At 42.1% G+C, this 9,232-nt stretch overlaps 1 non-coding gene across 1 annotated transcript; it reads left to right on the forward strand.

Annotated features, from left to right (window-relative positions):
- Window positions 1–5,039: 5,039 nt before the first annotated feature.
- On the forward strand, window positions 5,040–5,146 carry LOC120252460. Its single transcript, XR_005533994.1, has one exon. It is a non-coding gene; the product is annotated as a small nucleolar RNA R71 (small nucleolar RNA).
- The last annotated feature ends 4,086 nt before the right edge of the window (window positions 5,147–9,232 follow it).

Here is a 9,232-nt window from a genome sequence, read left to right on the forward strand (position 1 = left end):
ATAAACTCAGAAGGAATGTAATACTAGAATGAAATACAAAAAATAAGAACAAAGAAATGTAAAGACGCCTCAAGCGTCGGTGTCTGGCTCTGTCACCGCTGCTACTACTGGTGGTGCTGGATAATAAATGAGGAATAAGCGAAGAAAAGAGAAAAAGAAGCTTACCAACAAAATGAGAATGAAAGACTGCGAATGCGGCCGGAAAATAACCCAAGAACTCTTTAAATAGATGGTGAGGGGTTGGGAAACCAAAAGAAGGAGTTCTTTGAGTGTGGAGATATTCTAAAATGAAAATGCACAAGTGATTTATAAAGAGAAATAACGGGCGTTTGAGTTCTGTACATCAACATGGGCGTGTGGAAATTACCCATGCCCGTGTGACTCCACAAAGGAGCTTCACAGGGGCAGTCACACGCCCCTTTGTGCTCTCGGGATGACACTCTTTCGTTCTGAACACAAACACACAGGCATGTGGAAATTCATCACACCTGTGTGCCAGACCCATAGAGGCACCCACACACCCCTGTGGTTTCTCCATCAATACGAGAATTTCTCTAAGTGTTTCACATGACCATGTGGAAATTCCACACGAGCGTGGATCTTCTCAAGGGTTGCTCACATGGGCACTCACACGTCCTTGTGTCTTCTCAAGATGGATGAAAACTCTCTGTAGAGTTTCACAAGGGCGTGTGGAAATTACCCACATCTGTGTAATTAACAGGATCATCCACAGGGTAGACATATGCTCTTATGTGCTCTCGGGATAGCGCACTAAACTCTACAGAGAAACTACGCCCTTATGGAAATTACCCACGGGCGTGTGACCGTGACAAGGTCGTTCACAGGGCAAGACACACACCCCTGTGTCCTCAGGGGATGAGCTCTGAACGAAAACACACACCCGTGTAGAAATTCCAAACAGCTGTGTGTCTTCTCTAGATAACTTAGAAAAATTTACAGACTTTGCAAAAAATTTCTGCACATTTAAACATACTTAGAGCTGGCATACATTATGCAAGATTAATCATAGAATCATGAAAAACACACTCAAACGACTAAGAAACTTTGCCAATCACAATTAAGCACACAAAAACATCAATGATCCACGAGAAAATTAGAACAAAAGTATGTAAAAGACTAAGACAGGAACACTCAAGCTCTTATTCATGCAAACACTAACTAAAACCTAGAAAAACAGTAAAGACTTGGGTTGTCTCCCAAGAAGTGCTTGTTAAACCTCACATAGATTGACATACGTGACCTTACCTTATGAGGGCTCATAGATGAAGGTTTCCCTCTTACCCATGACTTGAAAGCATGATGAACATAGTCTTTTGAAGATAGAGGGGGAGTTATCAAGTTTGTTACCACACAAGGGTTCGTCACCCTTACTCCATTCTTGCTTATCACCATTAGCCTTGGGGCATTTCTTGTGACGTCTCCTTGCACACTTCATCTTCCGGAGCATCTTCTTCATGATACCCGGGCTAGGTTATATTTTGTCCTCTAGACCAAGCATCAAGATGTCTTCATTCTCCACTTCTTGATCTAGCACACCTTCATATGGGTCCGGATTAATCATTTCCTACACATATTCTTCTATTAGTTCATCGGTAGTGTCAAGAAAGTAAAGAGTATCATCAAAGTCTAGAGAATGTCTCAAGGCTTTGGTGAGGCGATATGTAAGCTTGTCATCCCCAACTCCTAAAGTTAACTCCCCAGCGTCCATGTCAATAAGGGCTTTGGAAGTACGCAAGATGACCTTCCAAGCATCAAAGGAATATCGACATCCTCATCAACATCTAACACTACGAAGTCTACAGGAAATATGTACTTGTCAACCTTCACAAATACATCTTCAATGATGCCCCTCGGATGTCTAACCTTTCGGTCCGCCAATTGTAACATCATCTGAGTGAGCCTAGGCTCTCCCAAGCCTAGCTTTTGAAAGAAGGTATAAGGCATGACGTTGATACGAGCCTGACAAGGTCCCCTTGTGTATATCCCGAAGTGCATGGATTTGTCGAAGTAATAATCCCGGGTGAGCGGGTATCGAATCCACAGGGAGTAGGGAATAAAAATACTTAATTCGATTCTTAGCTATGTAAAAGATCAATGATAATGAGTGTGACAATGATTCAATTCTCAACAGTAAAAGCAACAAGTAAGAGAGCAAAAGTAAAGAAGGGGGTAAGGCAATCGATAAAAATGGGGTACCCGGATAATGCTCCACCTAGGATAATTTTTTCGAGTGCAAGAACCCTCTATTATTCTTCCTAATCAATGCAATAGTGAGTCGTGGAAATTCTTAATTACATAGTCCCAAATCTAAGGTCAACTATGCCTAACTCTATACATGTCCCGGAGGAGAACTCGAGCAATCACAACACCTCGCACTCGCATAGAGTTGCAATAAGCTCCAGGGATTCCAAGTGATAAATCTCTTTCTTAATATAGACCTAACCCTTTGGTCCAGGTGGAAGGTCCCTAACCATAATTGAGCCCTAGATACTAAGATCACCTCAACGTTTCACTCCGTTGCACGCGCAACTGAGCCCCAGCGGAAGTTCATCCCTTAGGCCATTCACTCTATTATGGCCGCAAAGAACTCGAGTAACGGAGGTAGAATCTATCACGCCGAAGGGGAAAGGGGACGCTCCTGTACCTCTTGACTCACCCTCTCAACCCTCTCCAACCTAGCTTTGTCTAACGCTCATGGTGTGTCACTCAATCACAAGATTACCAACAAGAACTCTCAACCCTAGTGTCACTCTAGGGGAAATGTTCACACAATCAAGCATTTAAGGTTGGAGCTCACAATAAACAATAATTTATTGAAAGCATAATAAAGAGGTTCAAAGAAACAAATACATCCTAGGGTTCACAATACCCGAGTACCCACTAGGGGTTTAGCTCTCCATTGAGCTAAGTACAATCAAAGAAAAAGAATGTAAAAGTAATGAATCCATAAAGAAACCCCCTCGATAATCGTGTCGACGGTCTTGTAGAAAGTCCTCTACTTGTCGTCCAAGGATTTCCTCGTCCGGTATAGGATACGCCTCGATGGAGGCTCCCCTACCAACCTTCTTCCTAAGGAATGATGTTGTCGGAGCCGTAGAACCTCTCCAAAACCTTGGCCAATACCCCTCGAAACCCTAGCCGAAGCCCTCTCTCAAGTTGGGGAAAAGATGGAGAAAAGAATACTAAAATCGGGGCTTATTCGGCTTTAAAATAGGGCTGGAATCGGGCGACTACACGGGCGTGGATGCTTCATGCGCCTGTGGAGAATTTCTACATGGGCGTGGATAATTTCCACACCCCCGTGTGGATCCCAGCTATGAACAGTGCTGCTACAGTACTTTCTGCCATATTGCTGCAGTGCTCCGCTACAGTATCCGGCCTGAATAGCTTCCCGAATCCATACTTTCATCGGAGTAACGCAAACGGGCACACGTTCACGTCGTGGATCACTTGCATCTTCAATGATAGGCACGTTGGTGAAGCTCTCATTCTATGTGCATAAGTCAGAATGCCCGACTGTGACTGCCTTTGTGCCACTCCAAATTGATGTACCAACTCGAATACGAGGAGGTTGGCACACACTCTAGCATCTCACATCGACCTATGACTTTGCATTTGAAACTTAGCAAGATTTCCTCCAAAATTGGTGCATTGTAATCTACATTAGCTTCTTTCCTTCATACTTGGCCTCACAACCCTACCTGTATAAAAGTAACATAAAAACACATATATTACAGTAAAAACCTGAGAAAAGTAATGCTGAACATAAGGAATGAACGCTTCGCATCCATATCGCACAAGCACTTATCAGAGCCCCTGAGTCTGCCAATACCTTTTCTTCACCCATGTTACCAATGTTGCACAGAATGATGAAGCTTCCAGTGTCCTTCTTCTTGTTCAGTATATTCTTTTATAACACTTTCGAACATGAAGCATCTAAGATCACAGATGCACTCTCCTCTAACTCCCTCTTGTTGGTTATAAGGTCATTGAGAAACTTTGCATACCGTGGCATTTGAGACAATGCCTCCACAAAAGGAATGTTTATGTGCAACTGCTTGAATAACCCCAAGAACTTCTTGTATTGCTCATCATTTTGGTCATTCATCAACCTTGAAGGATAAATGATTATTGGCTTATAAGGTGGAGGTACCACCTCTTTTCCTTTTGTTCTCTCTTCAACCTCCATGACCTCGGTTGCTTTAACATTGGTCTTCTCAGTCGGAAGCCTACCCTCAACCTCACGACCACTTCTCAAAGTGATCACTTTCATATGTTCCCTCGGATTGCTTTTGGTGTTACTAGGCAAGCTTCCTTGAGGTCTCTCCGATAACGACTTCGTAATTTGCCTCACATGATTCTCCAAGTTGTGCAATAATGCGTTGTGGTTACGAATTCAATTGTTTGAAATCTAGTGTCTGATGATTGAATGAACTTGGTTAAAGCCTTCTCTAGATCAGTGATCGAGTTTTCCAACCCTGAAACTTTCGTTCTCCATGTTCAGAGCTTGTTCTTGTTGTTGGAAACTGGGTGGTGCCATTATCTTTTATTGCCCTCGATTACTCCATGAAAGATTCGAATGGCTCCTCCAACCCGGATTGTAGGTGTTGCTATATGGATTGCCTTCGTTTCTCATTGCATTACCCACAAAATTCACTTGTTCTACCGAGGATGTACCACCACTAGAAATCAGGCAATCAGATGGGGCATGTCCTCCCCTACACCCTGTGTAACTAGTCATAGCCGCCAAACTATTAGAAGTTAGAGTGTCTAACTTCTTGCTCAATAACTCTACTTGGGCCACCAATGAAGTAACTGAGTCAATCTCAGGAAGTCCGGCTACCTTCTTTTTGTCCCTTGTGTTCCACTGATAACTATTCATAGCCATTTCCTCAATGAGATGCCGGCCTTCTTTCAGAGTATTGCTCCCTAAGATACCTCCTGCTGTAGCATGAAGCAACTGCTTCATGCTTGGGTTCAAACCATTATAAAAAGTCTGAATGATCATCCACTCAGGGAACCCATGTTGAGGACATTTCCACAGGAACTCCTTGAACCTATCCCATGTCTCAAATAGAGACTCCAATTCCGTTTGTATAAAAGAGGATATTTCATTCCTAAGCTTCGCGGATTTTCTGAGAGGAAATATCAAGCAAGGAAAGCTTCCATCATGTCCTCCCATGTATTGATCGATGCTCTAGGTAATGAATGTAGCCATTTCTTAGTTCTCCCTTTCAAGGAAAATGGGAAGGCCCTCATCTTGATAGCATCATCCGTAACACCATTAATCTTGAGCATGTCGCACACTTCCAAGAAGTTCTCTATGTGATTAATTGGATCCTCATTCGTCAAACCATTAAACTATGCCGACTACTGTAACATTTGGATGAATACTGGCTTTAGCTCAAAGTTCTGAGTTGTAATCGGTGGCCGCACAATACTAGACTGTGTGCCCATAACTGCGGGTCTGGCATAATCTAATAGCTTCCTCTACTGTTTATTTTGTTCTACCATATTAACTGACCCTTCACCATCTACCTCATCTTGATTTTCCTGTTCTTGCACAGGTTCTTTACCCCTTCTATGAAGTGTTGGTTCAAGCTCAAGATCACGGGTTTGTAAAACTTGACAATGCCCTTTTGCGTGTGTACCGCAAGTGCACGGGTTTGTCGAAGTAATAATACCCCGGTGAGTGGGTAGTCGAATCCACAGGGAGTAGAGTAGTGATTAGAAACACAAAGATTGCTATTTAACTAGAACAAAAATGAATCAATATTGATGTGCATAAGAATAAATGCAAATAGAAATAAGAAAAGAAGAAGGAGGCGCAAATAAAAGATAGGAGAGGCAATCGAAGATAAATGGGGCACCCGAACATTGCTCACCCTAGGACTATTGTTTCAAGTGCAAGGCCAATCATTATGTTTCCTAACTAATGTCCAATCATTATGTTTCCGTAAACATACAGCCCCAAAACTTAAGGTCAACCGATACTAACCGTACACTATGCCTCGGTGGAGAAATCTCTCAGTCTCGACACCTCACACTGTGCTAGGTTACTTTAGGCTCTAGGGATCCCAAGTGATAAACCCTATTCCCTAAAATAGATCTAACCCTTCACTTTGTTGCTTGCGCAACTAAGCCCAGTGGAGTTCATCTCTTAGGACTTCACTCTATTTTGACCGCAAAAAACTCTTGGAATGTGGAGGTAGGATAAATCATACCGGAGGGCATTGTCTAACTCTTATTGTTTGTCACTCGTCCACAAGGATTACCAAAATAGATTCTCTACCCTAGTGTCACTCTAAGGAAAAATCAACTCAACAAGCATTCAAGATTGAAACTCAATTAAAACATCAATTAAAGAAAGCCTAATAAGTGGTCAAAGAAACAATATCATCCTAGGGTTTAAAAGCATAATAAGAGGTCCAAGAAACAATATCATCAATTAAAGAAAACATAATAAGAGGTCAAAGAAACAATATCATCCTAGGGTTTACAAGAGTTGGAATCGAATGGTATAAGATTCATCCCAGACATCCTTCCCTCGAAGTCGCTCGTATGTGGCAAGGAAATCAAACATCAATTCACAGTAGGCTGGTTCATTGATGGTGAGTACCTTGTGCGAGGCTCTGATAGCCAGTAATTGGTCAACCTCAACTCTTAATCTGACTCTGTGCAACGCTTCCTAATCAATTGTGCGAAGGGTCCCAACGTCATGCTCAGATAGCTGAGTATAACATTCATGATGAATCGGTGTTTTTAGGTGTGCCAGAGACTGGCTCAGACCCGACCCTGTTGGTGTTCGCTTGCTTGGCATTGTCTGCAACAGGAAATGGAAGGAATTAGTTTAGTTATGTATCAATGCAGGATGAACACGATGGTCCTAGGAGCACTCTGACTATGCTCTGGTCAAGAGCATGATCGTGCTTTTTTAAAAAGCTTGATCATCATCTCCGAAGATTGGAAAAAGCTTGATCTCAAAAATCTGACAGAAAATTATATCAAATCAACAAAATCGAGGATTGAAAAAACAAATTACTGATGAACCACGGGTAAGACCAACTAGAACTTCACAATAACACCAAAATGATAGTTGGTGGCTTACCGGAGTAGGAAGAGAGAGGGCACAAGAAGAGGAGAAAGCGTGATGATGGTCGATAAATTGTGAGGCTAACTTATAGGTTTTTACCGGATGAGAGAACGAGATGAAGGGTGACACGACCAAATTGCGAGTGTATACCGCAAGTGCACGGGGATCGAAGTAATAAAATACCCGGTGAGATGGTTACTCGAATCCACAAGAAACAGAAGTATTAGTAATAACAACTTCTCAGTTATCTAGTCAGAGTCATGATTGTGATGAAATGAACTTAATTGCAAGAAATAAGAATTTTGCAAGCAAGCAAAGGGAAAATAGAAATCAAGAAAGGTCTCAATTAATAAAGATGAGGTACCCGGCCAATGCTCTTCCTAGGTTCTAAACATGAAGTGCAAGACTTGCTAAATACTCTTAAACCAACTTAGATGAGTAGAGGCAATCCAGGATAATCGATCCCTTCCTCCATGCCACCGATACTAGTCCCCTATTAGGTCCCGGTGGAGAAATCAATCAATCTCAACACCTCACACCACATATGACCATAATAAGCTCTAGAGATACCTAGAAGTGCAACAATTGCTAAAGATAGACCTAACCCTACTTCTAGGCAAAAGATCCCAGACCCCTACAAGGTCCCTGCAGTGAAATCTCTCAATCTCACATCTCACACCAAATATGGTTGCACAAAGTCTAGGGAATATGGAGATAGGAAGCACTCATCATAAGGGAAAGGGACACTCCACTATCTCATGACTCACCCTCTCAATCCTCTTTAATCTTGGAGTTCTAACCCTAATGGAAACTTCTCTCTCACCAAGCCAACAAATCATGCATTAACAATCAACCACAAAGATCAATATGACATGAAAGTAATGATAAAACAAGATTAAAACTCGAATAAACTTGTAATTAATGGAAAACATAAAGTATGTCAAGACAAAAGATAAGATCCTAGGGTTCATATGCCCAAATACCTAGTAGGGTTTAGCCCTCCATGGGGGCAAGTTACAAAGAAAAGTATAATGTAATAAAAAGCAAAGTAAACCCTAGAGGAAAACACCTTAGAATTTGTAATGATGGCGTTGATGGGTCTTTCAACGTCTTGAAGGATTCATCTCTGAAGCAAGGTTGCTGAAGGCCTCCTTGATGCTGTGACGGAGGAAAGATCTATCAAAGTTGGTGAAGAACGCCCCTCAAATTCGCCAAAGTCCTCCTCTTGAAACCCTAGCCGCTTTGCCCTTCGAACGCTAGCAAAAAGTCTCCAACAAATAGGGCAAAAGGGCTATTTATAAGTCTAAACCACGACTGCCATGTGCTCCATGTGTAAGATTTCACACGCCCACGTGAGCTGCAGAAATTCCCACGTGACCGCGTGGAATTTCCACGCGGTCACGTGAATAGTGTTTTGCTACAGCACGCTACAGTAAACACTGCTCGCATACTCTTCTCTTGAGGCCACATGGTCGGGCACACGCTACGTGGTAGGTTATAAGACTTTTCTTCATCGAATCATCATTTGGAAGGTCTTGCATTCTTCACATAGAGTAGGGACATGGAGATGTGATTGCTTTTGTGCCCTTCTAACTAGCAAATTGCCTTAAATCCTCTTCGAAGTTGGCACACGCCTCCACGTACATGAGCTCCTCCTATGTCTTGATCCTTAGGTTGCACAAGAACTCCAAAAATGTGTCTTTATAACCTATTTTTGCTTCTTTTTCTTCCTTCAAGGCATTTGCAACCTAATTGCACAAAAGAACACCAAATACACTATATGAGACATAAACTATGGTAAAAATGATGCTCAAAGCATGTAAAACATATAGAGAAATATGTCTACTCAAGCACTTATCAAATGGTTGGGAATAGTTAGTGAAAAAGGACGACTGGTGTTGAATAGGTTTTTGAAGAACGTGTTGAATAGGTTTTTGAAGAAGAACAAGGTTAAGCTGACAAGTCACGACAGGACACGCACTTAACATGATCACGCTAGGGTTATCAGGGTACACACGATCATGTTGAGGGTGTTTCTCTCCTCATGAAAATCTTTGGAAAATTTCCCAAGAGCTCAAAAGGGGAAAACACGATCGTGTAATTAGCAAGAGCACCGTG

The sequence above is a fragment of the Dioscorea cayenensis genome, chromosome 20 (genome assembly GCF_009730915.1).
Source record: "Dioscorea cayenensis subsp. rotundata cultivar TDr96_F1 chromosome 20, TDr96_F1_v2_PseudoChromosome.rev07_lg8_w22 25.fasta, whole genome shotgun sequence".
In the NCBI taxonomy this organism is placed as follows: domain Eukaryota; kingdom Viridiplantae; phylum Streptophyta; class Magnoliopsida; order Dioscoreales; family Dioscoreaceae; genus Dioscorea; species Dioscorea cayenensis.